The 18,856-nt window shown below is 50.0% G+C and overlaps 1 protein-coding gene across 2 annotated transcripts in view; it reads left to right on the top strand.

The window, feature by feature from the left end:
* Positions 1 to 18,856, top strand: part of EPHB1 (EPH receptor B1) — a 271,605-nt gene that overhangs the window by 45,998 nt on the left and 206,751 nt on the right. The window contains exon 1 of one of the 2 annotated variants that reach the window (XM_075004742.1): positions 9,398 to 9,451. The exons of the other annotated variant lie outside the window; for it this stretch is intronic. The gene's annotated coding sequence lies outside the window, so the exon portion shown is untranslated. Of the gene's footprint in view, positions 1 to 9,397; positions 9,452 to 18,856 lie in introns of those variants that run through there. 2 annotated transcript variants of the gene reach the window in all.

The raw sequence follows: 18,856 nt of genomic DNA on the forward strand, positions 1-18,856 counted from the left end.
TCTCTGAAATGGTGAGAACCGGGACCACCAAATTGGGTATGCAGCTTTCTCTTGGAGCAAGGTCAGTTTGGTTGTGCCAGGACCAGGGGCTGAGCCTGGAATGGGATTTCCGTATAGTTGTATGAGAAGCAAAGAGAATTACCAGACAGGTGACAGTCTGGGAGGGGGGGCTCCCAGCCCACCTGGGACTGTCCCAGCCCTGAGCCTTTCGGCTATCAGCCCCTCTTCATCATTGTGGATTCTCCTCTTGTTCCCTGACAGTCTGCTGCATTCCTGATGTTGGCTGGGGAGAGAGGAATTTAGGGGGAAGAAGGGGAAAAAAACTTACTGGGATTCCCATTTTTTAAAAAAGCTACTTGGTTAGATGGGGGGGAAAATCCCTTTGAAGAAATCCAAAACGAATAAAATAACACTAGTATTCAAACCTACCTCCTGGCCCATTCCTTGTCGCGTCTCAAGGAGCCGGAGAGCTCCTGGAGGGGTCACCCAAAGTGGACAGGCCAAAGGGTAGAGACTGTTCCTGGTCCAGCAGCCATGGCCGCTGGCAGGCTCCCTTAGCAAGAGGCATGTTCAGGAGAGCTTTTCAAGCACCTTATTAACTCTGCCGAACTGATCAATAGCGTGTAAACAAGCATCATAAACCCTGGCAAACTCCCTTTCGCCACTCATCATACCAGCCATCACACAAATACATAAGGACCATTCAAACAGACAGTAAAAGTCCTTGAAGGGAGTAGTGTAGTGACAGACGGCAGCCACAAGCCTGTCTGATCATTTTTTTTCCCCTTCCTTTTACAATTGAATTTTTCCTCTTGTCTATTTTCACCCCTCACTGCACAGAAAAGAGAACTGTGCAGCTGCACCTATTCAGCACGTCACACTGACTTAGTGTCAACCCATTGTAGGAAACTCTCAAACCATGGACGACCTGACTCCCTTCTCCTCCCCTGTCTGGAAAACCCGGCGTCAGTAGCTAAGCTGAGGGTTGACATCCTCTCTGCTGCCCTCAAACGAGTCTAAGGGCTGGCCAACGCGAATGGAGAACTCCAACTGCCAGGATGGAGCCTGAGGAAAGAGGAGGCTTCAGAGCTAGCCAGGACCCAAACTCTAAGGAGCTTAGCCAGAGTTGTGGCCCGTCTTGGGAAGCCACTTAGAAGCCCTTGAGGGAAAGGTGTATTCAGGGTCCATGTGAGACTCGCTACTGCCTGGGTGGGCGGTTGTGTTCTGCTCTGGCAATGGCTTGACTGGTCCTTAAAGATAATCCCTAAAGCCCCTGTGTTGAGTTGCCCACCCAGGAAGGAAGGCTGCAGCTTTGGGGGCCGGAGAAGATGAAGACGGGTTCTAGAGCAGCAGGTCTGTTCTGCGCAGGCTGTGCCAGCCTCCGTATCCAGTGGTCCCTTCCCCATTGTTTTCCAGTTCAGCTCAGCCTTCGGGGCCTGCTGTGCAGAGCTGGGTGGGTGCATTGAGGGAACAGGGCAGCCCTGTCGGATCCTCAGACTTCATGTGATTCTCAAGTCCTCTATACCAGGGTTTCTCAACTGTGGGCTATTTTTTTTTAAATAAAGTACCCCCGTACCTACAATCTTCAGACACGATTTTTCCTTCCCTCGCAACACATTTGTTCTACCACCTCAGATCAAGTTGTACAGCAGCAGAGTGTCACTGGTGCGTTTTAGTGTGCTAGGACTCTGAGAACATTTTTGTCAGGTTGCAGGGCAGTGGTTCTCAACCCTTCCAGATCAGTGTAGCCTGCCAGGCGTCTGAGGGCAGCACGCAAGGCCAAATTTTCACCCCACTTTTAAAAACGACTTGTTTCCGAAAATCAAACCTTAAAATACCAAAGTGTTGCAAACACGCTGTTCCTGACCAATGGCTTCCTTTTGTGTGTGTACCATAACATTATTTAAAAAAAAATTGAATTGGCATATTACTACTGTGTTTAAAGCACACAGCTGTACAAACAAGTCATTGTACGAAGTTTGTTTGTACTGACTTTACTAATGCTTTCTTTTTTTTTTTTTTGGTAGCCTGTTGTAAAACTAGGCAAAGAGCTAGATGAGTTGATATACACCCTGGAAGACCTCTGAGTACCCCCAGGCACACAGGTATCCCTGCTTGAGAACCATTTCTTTGTACCCATGGAGGATGGATCAGAAGGTGCCCTTTGGAACAGCAAATCTTTTTAAATTGAGGAGAAGGGTCAGTTTAAAAAAACAAACAAACCCAATAACTGGCAGAGAATTTCTCTCTCTCTCTCTCTGCTTTCAACCTCAAGCTGTTTTTAATTCAGGGCAGAGATTAAATCAGACCTGAGTGCTGGAACCAGGTAACACACGTCTGACATTGTAATTTCCTGTTGTGCCTACAAATCTCCCTGGACGTGCCATGGTCTGGTTTCTGCCTCCCCAAATGATCCCACCAAGATAACAAACAACGGAAAGCTGCGTTGAATTCCACGTGGGTTTTACAAGCCCTGCCGAAGAAACGGGAGAGCCAACAGGTTTGTTTTGCAAGGCATTTTGGGAAGCCACTTCCTGCCCTGGGCTGGGGATAGCTAGGGCTTCAGTTACACAGAGGAACACTGCTTTGGTTTTCTTCCTTTGAAAACATTCTCCAGCCCTGACGCCATCCCAGCAGCACTGTAATTACTGCCTGGCTCACAGAACGTTACAGGCCAGTCAGCGGGGGGTAGGGGGTAGGTCAGTTGGGCAATCCCATCCCGATTTGGCTAGTCCACCAAGCAAGGGGAAGTGCCTCCCCTGCCCTTTCCAGGCCTGTCTTGCGCTAGAATTTTCCTCCTGAGGGCAAGGTGCTCTCAGTTGAGTCCCATGGTAACATCCAGGCCGTTACCCGTGCACGCCCTCCTCTGGCCAAGGCTGAGCTCCCCTCCCTCCCCATGCCCCTCACTGACTTTGACTTTGTCCCTTGGTGCTGTTTGGAGGAGGCCTGGCCCAAAGAAAACTCTTCCCCCCTGCCCCCTGATCCTCTTTTCTGCAGGTTCTCCGTTGTGCACTGCAGTCATGGGCCGTCAGAGGAGAAAGTCAGGGCTCAGGTTTCATTACTCTGGCCTTGGAGAGAATTCTTTTGCTTGGAACTGCAGCAGCTGGTGCGTGCGCACCCCCCTCTTTCTCACACCTGGGCCTGGCTTTGTTCCCCTCGCTACCTATGCTGCCACCTTCCCTCCTGTCACTTTGCTTTGGCTTGGCTTGAAATCCCCACCCCTTGGGGCTGGGGAGCGGGTTTGTTCTTAATAAACCCCAGCGGCGTGTCCCCTGCCTATGCCAGCCAGGGCAGGGACAGCCCAACCCAGCCCTTGTCTGCAAGGAGTGCTGCTCTTTCCCCGTTCCTGCGGCAAAGCGGGGAGAAGACCCTTCCCGTCTTTTCTGCTAGAGACTACCCCCGGGTTGCCCTCGTGTGTGTTTTGGTGAGCGCCACTGGAGGACTAAATGAAAAAGGGGAATTAACTTCTCAACACCCCCTCGCACCCTCCTGCACTCTCGCTTACATCAGAGGCAAACTCACGCGGGTGAAGAGCTGCGTAGGGACGGCAGAGGAAGCCAGCGCGCAGTGCGTCCGATGCGCCTGCCTGCAGTTGCCAGTCGAGGGCCACGTGCTCATCATGCGACCCCTGTCGGCGTCGTACTCAGGAGCAGTCCGTACCAGCCGGCCCGGGGAGATGGAGGGGGCACAGTGCTGGGGCCTCCCCTTGCCTTCCCAGCCAGCTGAGACTAACGTCTGCAGGCTGGTGACAGCAAGCAGAGCCCCTCTGTAGCTTTGCACCCACGTTTGTATTGGTGTCAGTCCACAGGGTTTGCGCTGTCCCCCGCCCTGGGACTTGGTGGGACCATGAGTCATCAGCTAACAGCAGATTAAACTTTGAGCCTCTCTTGCTGGGGCCTCTTCCTCTTTCTTGGGTGGGTTCTTTCGCAGGGCTCAGCTCCTATTATTCTCTGGCCATCGTGGTGCTGTTGGCAGCTGGTCATCCAGACAGCTGGGTTGCAGGGACTGATTCCATTGGACACAGCCCCATTCACTCTTTCCTCTCTCACATGAAGGAAAGCTCGCTTCAGAGACAGTAATTTCTCCTTCAGAGGAACAGCCAGGGCGTGTCTACACTAGCCAAAAACTTCGAAATGGCCATGCAAATGGCCATTTCGAAGTTTACTAATGAAGAGCTGAAATACATATTCAGTGCTTCATTAGCACGTGGGCGGCCGCGGCACTTCGAAATTGATGCGGCTCGTCCAGCCGGGGCTCCTTTTCGAAAGGACCCCGGCTACTTCAAAGTCCCCTTATTCCTATCTGCTTATAGGAATAAGAGGACTCCGAAGTAGGCGAGGTCCTTTCGAAAAGGAGCCGTGTCTGGATGAGCCGCATGGCAATTTCAAAGTTTTTGGCTAGCGTAGACATGACCTCAGGGTTTCTTTCAGACTCATGGTATTGCTAAACAATGTCTTCCTAACTTACAATACTTAATATAGACCTAGCAGCTGCTACAAAACAAAGCTTATGAAACAAAATAGAGCTATAGAGAACAAAGCTACAAGACTTATTAACAACCTACTTGTGTTCTGGTACAAACGCAAAGACCCTCCATCCTTGCTACACTATTTCTTCCAGAAGTTCACACTCCATTATGATGAGACGTTGGGTAGCTCAAGGGTTATATGGGCAGCCAGGGTAACAAAGCTCACAGGAGGTGACAGGATTTAAAACTTGCGCTGACTGAACGTGGCAGACCTTACCTCTGGGTGGTTGTGGACTGAGTGGAGTCTTCATCCAGCAGTGCCAGACCGTGGCTGAATGCGTGGGCCACTGAGGGAGGTGACAGACGGCCGAGGCTCTGACGCTGCTCACTGGACAGCACTAGGCAGCAGGCTGGGTTTGTTTCTCTTTGCCTCGTTTGCTTGCTCCATATGGTGCCGAAATTGCAAGTGGCCTTTTGCCCGTTTCCTGGCTGCCAGGGTGTGAGTAGGTGAAAGCTGTGTGTGTAATGGGAGATCAGGCGCCTGCTGTAACCCTGTAGCTTTTGCAGTTTCCTTTGTTTGTTTGCTTTCGGTATTTCTGTCCCCGTGTTGCCTGGCTCTGGCCGCTCATGCTTGGTTTGCCCCTTTCTACTGAAGGCAAGACCTGGCTGCAGCCTTTCCCCAGGGTTTCCTCTTTCTGCTTCTGCCCCGCTGCCCTCCAGGGATTGCCTGTGCCTGAGAGGAGCAGTCCGCACGCGCTCCAGGGGCAGGTTTACAAGTGTTTGCACAGTCTGGCTCTGACTTAGATGACTAAAGTGCTCTGCAACCCACATACTCCTCTAAAGCCAGGCTGCAGCTTAGGTATCTGACTGAAAATCGGGTCACTCGGGTCTCTCCCTAGAGCATCTTGGTCAAATGCAGCGTTTCTTCCTGCCACCTCTCCATGCTGGGCCTAGCAGGGTACAGAGAGGGCCCTGCCTTCCACCTCTGCTCAATGCTGGCATTAGCTTGTGACGGTTCTGAGGTGCAGCAGCCTGAGGGATGTCGGAAAGGCCAGGCAAGGCGGCTTACTGTGGGCCGAGAGCATTTGTGCGGCATTGGCTGGGGAGGAGCGCGCTTTGGCTGGGGGGAAGATAACTGGGTGTGAAAACGTCAAAGATGCACTTCTCAGCTGACTCAAGCTGCTGGTTTTGTGAGGCTTGAGCAGTTGGCAAACTCTTTGAAGCGGCCGCATTTAGTGCTGGCCAAGGAGCCTGGTTTTAGGCTTTGTCCAGCGAAGACTTGCATTGGGGGACCTCTTCTGCAGTGCCCCTCCTGCGCAGCTCTGCTAGCGTGACGGTGGTGGCAGGACAAGGCCAGACAGATGGGCAGCAGCTCTTGCTAGCCCCCTGCTCAGCTCAGACGCTCCAGTGGCACAGAGGCTGGTGGCTGTCAGCTCTGAGGCTGTATCTATGTGGGTGTGGCTATACCAGGTGGGCAAAGAGGTGAAGTGACAGGCCCAAGGTCATACGGGATGTCTCTGGCAGAGCAGGGGATCAAACCCAGTCCCAGGCAGTGACTGATTCTGAGAGTGGAGGGAGACTATCTCCCTGTGAGAATCGAACAAGGAGGTGACCGCCGGGAAGAGGCTCAAATGGAAGCTGTCGAGCCTGCAGGCTGAGCACTGGGGACAGGCGGAGGACAGGGAGGCACCGAGTGGGTACGGTGAGCTGTACTTTCCCGGAGAGCAGCGATGCTTCATCCCTCCACGTAGCGTGGGCTGGTGAAAACCCAGGAGCTGGCTTGGCTGGAGAGAGGCGGCCGACAATGCTCACATTTGCCGAGTGCCTGGCAGCCCCTCTGGCCCGGGCAGCGAAGGTAAGGCAGCTGCCATTGATTCGGGTTGATGACCTGGGTGGGAGCCGGACTGGGAGCAGCCTCGGCTCTGATGTGCTCTCGGCTAAGCAGGTTACAAGTGGCTTTACTCTGAGCCAGGTACAGCTCAGATCCTCTCCTGATGCAAATCAGCATCACTCCAGCCAAGTGACAGACCATGTCCTCTGAGGTCAATGGAGCTCTGCTGACTTACGCCAGCTGAGGATCTGCCCTTAAGTTTCTTTGTGAGATGGTGTGAACGTTCTTGCTCATGGTGGGGCTGCAGCTGAGTTGGGTTTAGAAGTTCCGGGTCGATTGTGGGTGAGGGTGTGATTATTTGTGGTTTCTCTGCCCAGCACCCCGCTGCCCCAGGAAACTTAACCTCAGAGCCTGGACAGCAGAGGCCTTTGCCTGGGATTGATCTAGCAATGGAGGGGGCCTATAGCAAAGTTCTCTTCTGCAAAAGTGAAGCCCAACCTCTGAAGCGACTCTTCTCTATGCTGACCTGGGCCACAAATATCACGTTTCGGGCGCTGCTCCAGCAGGCAGCATGGGCCCCTTTCTCCTGACAAGTACAGCCTGCCGGAACAAAGGCCAGCCGCCAGCCTGGGAATACCCCGGAGAGATGGCAAAATCTCTCCCATAACGGAGCGGGCGGATCGCAGCCCTAACCGCAGTCCAAACAAGGCACGTGAGACCCTCTTTTGTGATTTCACTCTCCTGCAATAGTCCTTCGTGCGCACAGCGGTTCCCCACACCCACTTCGATGCTCAGCCGACAATTTCCCGCCCTACTTTAGTGCGCGCGTGTAGGGAGGGCAAGGGGCCGACTTGTAACTTCTTAGACGGTGTTCTGATGTGGCGTGAGCAGTGCGGTCCTCGCCCGTCGCTACTCCTCGATCTGTGCTAGTCTGATCATGGGCAGTGGGGCACAGTTCCTAGGGGGCGTTCTGGAGATCTCCTGGCTGACTTCCTAGGGGCTTTGTGACCTGGAAAGCAGCACCGTAGGCCTGGCTCAGAATGGGGCGCGCTGTTAGCGACGGGGATCCTGCCTGGCCTTCCAAGCCCTGTTTCTCCGGAGTATGGAACCGGGCGATGTGAAGGATGCTAGAGTTGGCCTTTGGGGGGCAGCAGGCGGGGATTTGTCTCATGCTGCCTGGAGAAACGAGCTGACCCAGACTCCAGGAGAGGGTCTAAAACAGCTTGCGGAGCCCCGGGGAATGCTAGACCTGCAGGGTGCCTGACTCCCCTTTCTGAGCTGTGTTCCTGGAAAGGCTTTTGTTTGTACACAAACTCTACTGGGCTGTGGGGAGGCTGCAGGGCCTTGCCCACACTTCACCACTGCTTCTCCCTGCTCCCCACTTCCAGCCAAACCCTTGAGCCCAGGTGTCGCAAATGACATTGAGGAAACAAACAACCCCAAGCTCTGAGGTTTCTGGCTGTAGAAACTGGAGCAGGGTCCACTGCAGCCCAGCCTGGGGAGACGGGACGTGCGGCAGGTACGTCGTGAAGAGCTGTCAACTGGGGAATAAAACCGTCGGTCGCAGGTTTTGTGATACAACCTGAAGTTTGTCAGATTTATCTGCAAAAGCTTTAAGGACCCGTCCGTTGTCCTGCTGAATACAACATGGGATATGTGATGTAGCCCTGCTCTCTCTTACGTTTTCTTCACCAGGGTTCCCAACCTGATTTTATGGTTTAAGTACACTGCTAAGCCTTCATAAAGTCCTCATTCCAGATCGCTACATATTTAAATTCACTGAAACAAAGACCTGATTTTTAAATGAATCGTTTGGAGCAGTTTAGTGTGTTCATAACAATGTTTGTTGTTTGTTTTTTGAAAAAGGAAACCACTCATTTTGTGTGATTTTTTTTTTTTTTTCTTTTTTCCCCGCCCTCTCCCCCTCCCCCAACAAGACATGCTTATGAGATTCAACTGTTTGTTTCCAAAAATTGTAGGCCCATCAAAGGGTGTTGTATCTTATTAAGGTACTGATTTTGGTGGTGGAGGGGAATCAAATGGCTAGACAAATAAGTTTCTCTTTTACTTCTGGCTGTTTGGAAGGAAAGGAATGTTGATGTGAAGAGAGTAGGGATGGCTAGAAAGGACAGGAAGGCTTTGGAAGCAAGTTGTTGTACCACAGTAATTACATTTAAAATGTACTTAAGATGAGGGTGGTCTTTTGAAGAATTTATTTAAAAAATTATGCCTGAAGAGCCAAGAATTTAAGGCTAACTTTGAATACTCAGTCTGTGCGTCTAAATATCTGTACACAGATTATTTAAAAAAAAATCATATCTTCAAAAAAAATAAAATCTGCAGCCACAACAGCAACCCAGGGCCCAGTCCGAGGGTGGGAGATTGTGTGATGTCCCTTGCAGCCAGAGACCTGAAGGGACGAGGTTTCCAAAAGGCCAGGAGGCAGCAGAGGTGCAGGGCAGCTGGTGCCTGACTGCTTTCTTAGAGAACGGGTATTTAGGGAATATGCCAAGAGCCAACTTTTTTATTGGCCCATTTTAAAAAAGGTGGGTTTGTTTTGAAATACTTGCACCTTGTCCTGTTTATGGGCTAGGCTGAACCTTCCCAGATGTTTAAGGTAGAACAGCGGTTCTCCAACTGTGGGCCAGGGCCTTGTTTTCTTGGTCTTGGAGACTTGCTGGGAGTCAGGGCTGAAACCGAAGCCCAAGCTTCATCCCCACCTACTGTGGTGGGGTTCAGGCTGTGGCCTCCTCTCCCCACACCTGCTGCTCCTCCCTTCCCTCCACCTCAGGGCTTACTTCCTTGTTGTACGGAGGTTGAAGTTTGTGACCTCCTGACGTGCAGTAACTCAGAGCTGCGTGATCTCAAAGGGCTTTCCTGGTAAGAGTGAGTTTGCCTGTAACGCTCTGGCATTTGAGATGTAGGACTGTTTGAGGTACGTGTTTTATAGGCACCGTGAAGCTTGCCTGGAGAAGATGCTCCAAGGGAACAAGTCACTTGAAATCTCCGCGAAGATGGACATGTAGGGAGATGTTAGAGAAATATTTTGACTTCATACTGCTTCACAGAGACGTTGCCCTCCTGGACTAAGCCAGAACAGAGCCACTGGAAAAACAGAGGCACGTTCAAGGAGAAGTTACCTGCTTGGCAAGGTATGCCCTACCCACACAATATTCCTTCTGAAAAGGGCCATAAAATGCTCAGCACTGTGCACCCAGTTGGAACACGTGCTTGGGAAGATCTCTCCTCAGTTCCAGGGCATGGACATCTCATGCCCTGAAGCATCAAGAATGTCAATGCCCGTAATTTTATGCTGAGTCGTGTAACTGCAGATGCTGTTCCTATGTACTTCGTCTCCTCTTTTAATCAATAGCTGATTACTTGTGTGCTGGGATTGTGGAAAGGGTTAGAACCTAGCTCCTGCTGACCTTCAGCTGCTTGGGACCTTTTGGAAGCTCTAGATAAGGTCTCTTGTCTGTCTTTTGGAAGCCTTCCTCTGCCTTTTTCTGCACTCCATTGTCTCTACCATCATGGGGTTTGTTCCTTTTTTGGAAGAGGCAGCCATTTGGGGGCGAGCTCATACGATGTGTTCATTGAAGGTCATACTCTTATTTCTCCAGTTCTCTCCCTTTGCAATGTGTGTGAAAGCTATTTCTAGTCCACCTCCTCCCCTGCAATGCTTTGTGCCAGCCTCCATCTCTCAGACATCCCCTTTGAATGCCAAGACCCAGAATGCCCTGGGTTTGGGCTGTCACTGTCAGATGACAACAGCAAATCAGGGGCTTGTCTTTAAAGGTCCGGCACACTCTGATGAAGGACAATTCCAATCGCCCACAGCTAGTAGATTAAAATACTTTAGGGCGCCTTTACCCTAGCGCTCAGGTGTGCGCCAGCTGTCCTTCTAAAAGGAAGCAACAATTCCTTTTGTCTGAGTAGGTTCATCGGCTGGTCACCAAGTAGAGCTCCCCTGTCCAGGGTGGTGAACATGGGGCAGGGGGAGCTGTCTCCTCCGCCAAGGGTTCTCTGAATGACTTTTTACCCCAGCCCTTAACTCTTGCTGGAGGGAGAAACCCAGTATCAGAACCAGCCCATCTCACGCCAGTCAGGTGAGGCTGACCTTTGACAACTCGTCTTGGGCAATCGGAGATCCTGAATGACTTGGGCCAGGTTTCCACCAGCGAGCTGCAGGCCCTGGCCCCAGGCTTTAACCGGAATGCCCTGGGGGAAGAACTGAGAGAGTAACGAGCTGAAAGGTGCTAGTCTTTGCTTTGGATGCCACCGCTTGACATTGAGAGCATAGTCCTTGCCTAGCAGCTATGGAGCCTCCAACCTCCTTTTCCAGGCAAGGCGGCTGATGCTCCCTCGTGAGCTCTTCTGCGTGCATCGGAGATGCTTCTGACGAGGCAGAAGACTTTTTAACATTCTGGGGTTGGGCATTTTACTGATGTGAATGGAGCTGCCTGGGTCAGGGAAACTCGATTGCTCCGCGTCTTGTTTCTGCTGGGCTGCCTTGTGGACTACGTTGTGTGTAGGGGCGTGGGTGTGCAGATACAGATGGAGCTACAGACGCTGTGAGGCGGGTTGAGCACTCCGGCTTTTCCTTTCCGTTTTGTTGAGCTCCGTTTCAAGTGTGACCGCAGCGCTAAGTCAGCAGACTCTCCGTATTGCACATCTGAGAACTCGCCCACCCGTTCGTTGGTACCTTTTGGTGGGCAGCTTTGCTAAAGCTTTGCTGACTCCCTCCGGGGATCCATTCCATAAGGTTGCTGGGTATCCAGTTTTCAACCAGCAGGCCCCGCCGCAAGGCAGCTCTGCCGGACAGGCCATTGAAAGTCCAGGTGGATGTGCAGTGGGGGCCATCGCCCCAACAGTGCTGCTCCCCAAGGCAACCACTTGGTTCCTGTAACCCCTCAGCTCCCGGGTGGCCGGGGAGACTCTGCACGCTGCCCTCGCACCTGCAGCTCCTGTTAGCTGGGAGCCACAGCCAATGGGAGCTGCGGAGGTGGTGCCAGAGGACGTGAGAGCAGTGCCTGGAGGCTCTGACCACTTGCCACATGCCTAGGAGCTCCAGGGACCCTCTGGCCACTTCCTGGGAGCTTCAGTAAGTGCTGCTGGGACCCTGCAGCCCAGCCCAGCCCCGTCCCACAACCCAGCCCCTGAATCTAGCCTGGAGTCCCCTCATGCTGGAACCAGAGCCTACGCCCCCAGCCACAGCCCCAAACCCCTTTCTGCTTTTCAGACACTTCATCCCTGGACCTACCGCAGAGCCTGCATCGCCTTTCGCACTCTGAACACCCCACCCCAGCTCTCTCTCCTGCATCCCGAACCCCTCATTTCGGGTCCCGCGTGGAGTCCGCTCTCAGAACCCATACCCCCAGCACCCCACCCCTCTGCCCCAGCCCAGAGAAAGCCAGTAAGGGTTGGACGGAGGGAGGGGGTGAAGCAGCCAAAGGACAGGGGCTCAGAGAAGGGACGGGGGCCTGGGAAAGAGGTGGAGCATGGCAGTTTGGTTTTGCAGGAGTAGAAAGCTGGCCATCGCATACAGTGCTCCGGTACAACCAACCTGCATTAAGCTTCAGGGGACACACGTATTTTTATTTTTATTTTTATTTTTATTATAATGGAGACAGGAAACAAATTAGCCAGTAAGTACGAAGAGCAGAAAATGCTCAGTCGCTGGCAAGGGTCCAGTGGTGATCTCTGGGCGTTATTAACATTTCTGAGTGGAGCTGGGTAGAATTAAAGGTGCATCCAGCTGTGTACATAGTTCAGACAATGAAAGATTTGAAAAAAAACAAACCCTGCTCTCTCCCCTCTGTACCCGCTCTGAATCGCTCTTTGTCTCTGTGATGCACAGTTTTTCCTCATTTTCTATCTGTTTCCCTGCCCCTCTTATCTCTCCCCTCCCTCCCTGCACTTTTCTCTTTGTAATTTGTTTGCAGGCAGGTTGTCTCTTTGATTTACTGTGTCTTTTCTCCATAGGATTATGATAAATGGATTGCTCTGCTCAGCTTGAGCTAGTCCAACACCGTTTATGCACGCGAGGTCAAGCCCCTGTAAGCAGTGAAAGTAGAACAGACGCGCGCACATCCTTGCCAGGCATTCCCTAACTATCGCTGGGTGTAGTCTGAAAAAACATTGAGTGCTTTCTGCCCCCGTTGCTTTCAGTAGGGTTTGAAGCTGCTCAGCATCACGTAGGATTGGGCCCATGCAGAGGCGTATGTGTGTTAGTGGTGCTGTGTGTGTGCCCAAAGTGACACTCGTAAGTTCTGGTTTATAATTGCCGTAATGTCTGCTGGCTTTATACAAAGGCCTGATCCTTGGAGAAGATTCAGCGTTTGAAAACTGGCTTTGCTAGATCAGCCCTGAAACTGCCACTAAAGAACACAAAATTAAATTGAAAACAGCTGCAGAGGAGGACAGCATTGGCGCTTTAACATGTATTAACCCTAGAGAAGCGAAGGTGCTGGGACCTTGAATCTGAATTCCTTCCCATCTAGGGACCTGGGGGCAGTTGTCAGCTTTGCAGAACTTGTGTGGAGGAAGACATACAATGCTGGTTTGACATGAAATCCATATCTGGCGGGGGACTCTGATGAATGTGTGGGTACCAGATTTTTGTCCCAAGACTGAGGGTTTTATTGGCAAAGGGTCAAAAAATGAAAACCTATTTCCATAAAAAATTCAGCTGCTTCTGTTTCTAACTGTTCTGACTGGAACCATGTTTGGTGGTAGTTTGTTGTTTTTTCTTCCCCCCCCCCCCAATTTTTTTGAACATCACAAACATTATCAAAATGGTTATAGGTACACCTTGTGGAGACCAAAAGCCAGATCCCCATATGTGCAATTTCATAAACACCATATGTCCCCGAGAATGCTGTATCACCTTAACTCTGCCCCCTTTTGAATGCCAATGTCCCCATCCCCTGCCATGAGTGTATGTATGCAGGTGAAAAGAACTGCATGTAAAGGTCAGTCGGTAGAGGGAATCTGATCGTCTGCTAGTGGTAGGAGTGGTAAGCGTTAATGTTCTTGTTTTTAGGTTTATGTTAGTGATACGTTCTGTAGTCCAAACTTAAGAACACATTTGCTCTTGGTGTGCATGTGTGTAAAACTGAGAGATTATGCAGAGTCTGCAACAAGTGTATGAAATTAAGCTCCATAAGTCTGTGCATCTCTTAGGAGTCTCAAATTGCTCTGTGTGGATTTGTGTTTGTATTCGTGAGATAGAACAGGATGTTGTCCTTGATGGGTGAATTTAACTAATTCTCTGTTTCGCTATCCCATTGTGGGCCGTCCTCTTGAAATCAGAGCAGTGATACTGGCTCCCAAGAGCATTCTGGGACCTGCAGTGCGAGCAGTCCTTATTGCATTCGCTGTATTAATTCTCTGATCTTTTTGCCCCTAACTCATGATTTAATCCTTGAATGTGTAGCTCTCTATCTAAACAGGAGACAGTGTGTAGTATCCTCAACCCCTGTTGCCTTCGTGAGCCTGCTGAAGGCGTCACCACAAACGCCAGGGCTTAGAGGGCTTTTGACTTTAAAAGATGGACAGAACACCAGGCGATGAATCATTTTGTTGTTTAAAGCCTCTTCCATGTTTTGAATTCGGTTTGTTATTCTGTGGATAATCCTTGATCATAATGAATCCACAGGAGACTGATGGGGATTGCTCGTTTATGCACTTGCAGAGCCGTTCTGCTGTAATTCTAGAGCAGCAAAATGCACCATTAAAGGCAAAGAGCCATGGGAATGATGGGCCATAATTAGTTGTTGCTGTAATATTTTTGATTGAAAGTGCATAGATATTGTAAGCAGCCCTTTCGGGAGCTGATGCTCTTAGGAAACTGTTAAGAAGAGCACTGCTTATCACACAGAAAAGGGTGATGCTGCTCTTACCCTGCCTGCATCCCCTGCACCATAATTAAAACGTCTGGTGGTGGTGGGGAAGCTCTGAGAGATGTCGGTGTTCAAAATGCAGCAGGCGCCAGCTCATTCGGCTTGGGTGAGAGGCAGGCTGCAGAGCTCAGCTGAGCCGGCACTCCCTTCCAATTAGGAATGAAAAATGTACTGGGCTTTCTCCTGAAGAGCAAACTTTGTACAAGTCAGAAGCTCCCCAGGTGGCTGGCTGACTCCCGCGCTCTGGGAAAGCTGTGTGTCTGTCAGCCTGCTTTTCCCGTCCTAATTTGATTTGCATCTAAAGTCTGCTGTGGACTGGAGCCCCAGCCTTCACACCATACAGCTTTGCGCATCAGAACCGTTTGCGCTGTCCATGAACACAAGCTGCACTTAAAGGAACGTTAGTTGTGTTTTTAAGCACTAACGTTCAGATTCTGCTACCTTGGCTCATATTGAATTGTAAGTACCATGCTCCACCAGTGATTTCACTGGATTCCTTTAACTTCAGTAGGGTTTACATTTTGGCCCTTAAATGCATGGAAATGCAAAACAAGTATGAGGGTCTAGGGTGTAATACTGGAATCCAGATGTAATCCTAGCAGTTATCAAAACTCTCATTGTAGACAGAGCCGGTTAATGAGCTTAACTACAATCAGTGCTAATGTGACCCATTAGAAACTGTCTCTTTCAGTTTCTTTTATCTTTCCCAAATATCAGCCTTTTAGCTGACATTGCTGAAAATTTCAGATAAGATGATTCAACTGTTTCCAAGATCTGGACTTTCAGAAGGTCTTTGGCAAGGTGCCTAGGCTCTTAGGCCAAGTAAGCAGTCATGGGGTAAGAGACAAGGTCCTTTCCTGAATCAACGACTGGCTAAAAATAGGAGTGAGAGAATAGGAATGGGGGGTCAGTTCTCAGAACAGAGAGAGGCAAATAATGGTGATCCCCACTCTGTAGGTGGACCAATGATCTGGAAAAAGGGGTAAACAAACTTGCAGATAATATTGAATAATTTGGGGTGGTTAACTCTTTGCAGTCTGCTTTGGACTGACCCAAGGGTCTCAAAAACTGGGTGGCTCTGCAACAACTGGCAGATGAAATGCAAAGTAATGCACACTGGACTGTGTAATTCCAACTACACAAACAAAGTGATGGGGTCTAAAATAGCTGGTACCACTCTGAAAACATCCATGTCATGTTTAGCAGCAGTCAAAAAAGCTACCAGTGTTAGGGACTGTCACAGAGGGGATACGTAAGAGAAAAGATGTCCTCCTGACGCTGCTTAAATAGTACTCTCGCACCTCAAACACTGCAGGCAGCTGTGGGCACTCCATCTCAAAGAAGGTGTATCAGAATTGGATAACACGTAGAGAAGGGCAACAAAAATTATTAGGGCTATGGAACAGCTTCCATATGAGGAGAGATTAAAGATTGGGGCTGGTCAGCTTGGAAGAGAGAGAATGGAGGGGGGAGGTGTAGGAGAGGTCTATACGATCATGAGTGGTGTAAAGAAAGTGAATAGAAAAACGTTCACCTCTTCACACACAACCCAAGAACTAGGGGCCACTCAACAAAATTAATAGGCAGCAGGTTTAAAACCAACACTGGGAAATAGTACTTCAGACAAGTCGTCCCCTGGCAACATTTTCCATGAGAGATCATAAAGGCCAAAACTCTAATTAGGTTTAAAAAAAGACCTAGGTGAGTTCATGGAGGATAGATGAGTCAGTCAGTAGCTATTAGCTAAATTAGTTCAGAATGCAACCCCGTGCTCTGTCTCCAAGTCTCTGACTGCCGGAGGAGAGAATGAGCCAGTTACAAGTTATCCCGTTCTGTTCCTTCCCTCTGAAGCACCTGTCATCAATCCCCATTGGAAGAGAAGATGCTGGTTTAGTTGGATCATTGGTCTGATCCAGTATGGCCATTTTTATGTGAATGGGATTAGGAGAAGGCTCATTGTTTTGTCCGTGTTGAAGTCCTCAACCATTTCAGTGAAAGGCTGGACTGCCTCTATAGAGCAGAGACTCGAAAGGTGGCAGGTAAATTATCGAGGGTCTCATTTTGCTAATCTCCTGAAAGTGCCACTCACCTTTGGCAAAGGTTATCAGCACCTGGGAGTCTCAATGCGCAGCAGATAGTGGCTAGAACTTGTCAGTATTATTCTGCAGAGGTCCCATCTGCCCTGGGTAAGTTCTGTACACTCTCAGCTCCTGTGCGCAGAAGGATCATGCGAGGCAGGGCCCGAGGAGGTGTTTCTTGGCAACTGTTCCTCAGGGCTGTGAGGGCCACAAAACTTTTTTTTCCTGCACATCCTGGAAATGTCTATGCACCTTCATACGCCACTTCTGCAAAAAGCTGAGACGTGAAGCCCATACCCCCTTCATGGTGTGCTGCCCGCGTGCCTCCATCCTGAACGCACAGGGACTGCATCGAACGGATGGAGGCCCGTCTGTCTCTGGTCCCTCTTTAGCCTTGCCCCACAAGATGCAAGATAATTATCTCTTCTTCCTCACCTCTGTGTGACGTGGAGACTCGTCTTCTCTTAACGAGACTGAGACCAATATTTTGACACAGCATCTTTGCTCATCTGGGCTTTTTTCAAAGTGGAGACCCAGAGAGGAAAGGGTAAATCCCATCTCCTGTTTTTCCTCTACATCCTGACTATGGTGACCATGTCACATTCCACTCAGGAGTTCTTGGTGGCGTTCCCTCCCTTGTTATTCATTCGAAAGTCTCTGCTACCAACAAAGGCCTCTCAGAAGCTGACCTATTCTCTCTCACTAGCGTTTTTGGAAAATTTCTGTCATTATTTCCAGTCATTGGCTTGCTTTCTAAATCTCTGTTTGCCCATCTGTTGCTATTTCTTCTTGTGGTTTCTTATTTTGCTTAATTTCTATTTTTTTTCTCAGTCTTTGCAGGCATGCTTATGTCTTATAACTAACAAGAAAGCTGTTCTATCTTGTAGACTAAGACCTATGACTTCTTTTCTGACCAACAAACCTCTGCTTATTTGCTTTCGGGAGAAACCATATCTGAGCCAAAAATGTCCGTTGGACGATTTGGATTGGTTGTAGGTGATTCTTCACGGCCTCTCTTAGCAGAAAAACCTCATCACAATGTTTCTTCCATGCAGAATATAATACAAGCTGACTTTGCTTTTATTCTGGATCTGCCAGATATATGCTACAAAGTCAAAAATATTATCCCTCCTGAGTGTGCTGTCCTTGCATCCTTATGGTCGCTCCTGTCTGTGTAATAGACATTCCATCTGTGCGACTGTCAAGAACACGCCACAGAGGGGGACTAAGGATTTTTGATAAACAAGGAGGGGATCTTAACTGAATAAGCTCATCTATACTTCACCAAGCTTCTGAGGGGGGCCCTTTAAGAAAAGAAATCTTCATCCTAGAAGCGTGATCAATGGGTGATCATAGAGACGGTGAGTCTGCTGGTTAAAAACAAAGTACGGGCTGAACCTCTCTAATCCAGCACTCTCTCATCTGTACTCTGCCATAATTTTAGGTAGCTGGCTGTCCACTCGTTGAGCGTGTGGCCAAGTTTCCCACGGTTCCATAAAGTTGGTTTCCAGCCGCCGGTCCTGGCTCTCAGTGTTCTGTGCTGCTGGTTAGCTGTAATTTACCCCTAAATATCTTCGAAGAGCCCAGTGAGCACTGGAAGTGGTGCTAATGCTGGTAGACAATATTGACCTCCTGTGGTCTGGCAAATTCTCTCATTGGGCACCAGTCGGCTCTCAGGGGAGCCGGACTGGAGAGGTTCAACCTGCCTGTTGTATCTTTTGCTGCTTTACACCATCCAGTTGGCTGCTCTGTCTGTTACCAATGCACTCAGCAGGTAGGCTATCCTGTAGTTCACACTGCCATCTTACCTCCTCTCTGCTTTTGGCTGTAAGGGGCTGTCTAGCCCAGGAGAACTTTCTTTGAAAAGAGAGCCATGGGAAGACAGGCGAGCCCAGTCAGGCAGCTCGGTTATTGGGAACGAGCATCACCTCCCCTCTGCTACTTCCCTCCCCCCCAACCCCACAACCAACTTGTGTGTGGAACGTGAGAATAACATCACAGATGGAGATTCTGTGCCGCAAAGAGCATGTTCGTGCATTCTAATTGCTGGCATCTTTGCTTGTTACTGGTGTAATTGTGAGTAGACGTTTGTTTTTGTATTGATAATTAGGGAGTGGAACAGATGGTGGAGGCTTAGTTTAAAGTAATGTGTCCATTAAAGAAAATCTACTGGATACAGCTGAAGATGCTTCAGTCTCACACAGCTCCTTTCTCTGTACCCAGGACTCATGCCGTGCCATCATGGCCAGTTGGCTGTGGCAGCAGCTTCAGTCCCACCTATGGGGAATCAGTTGCTTCCAAGTGAAGAAGGTGAATTATTTCTGGGGCCTTCATACTCGTTAGGACAGGTGCCTGTCCTGCAGCTGCTCTCCGGCATTTACAATGGGTGCCCCACACCGGTGCTGCACACTGACAAGTGTGTGTGAAAGGCCTCGTTAGTGAACACGTTAATGCAAGGAGGTGGCGTGTAATGGTGTCCACCCGCTCTTTAGCGCCCCTCTGCAGCCAAGGGCACCACAAAAGTCTTATCTGTTGTCTTCGGGGTTCTGAAGGTGGGATCTGACTAGCTCTGTCCGCG

Source organism: Carettochelys insculpta, chromosome 10 (assembly GCF_033958435.1).
Source record: "Carettochelys insculpta isolate YL-2023 chromosome 10, ASM3395843v1, whole genome shotgun sequence".
Lineage (NCBI taxonomy): Eukaryota > Metazoa > Chordata > Testudines > Carettochelyidae > Carettochelys > Carettochelys insculpta.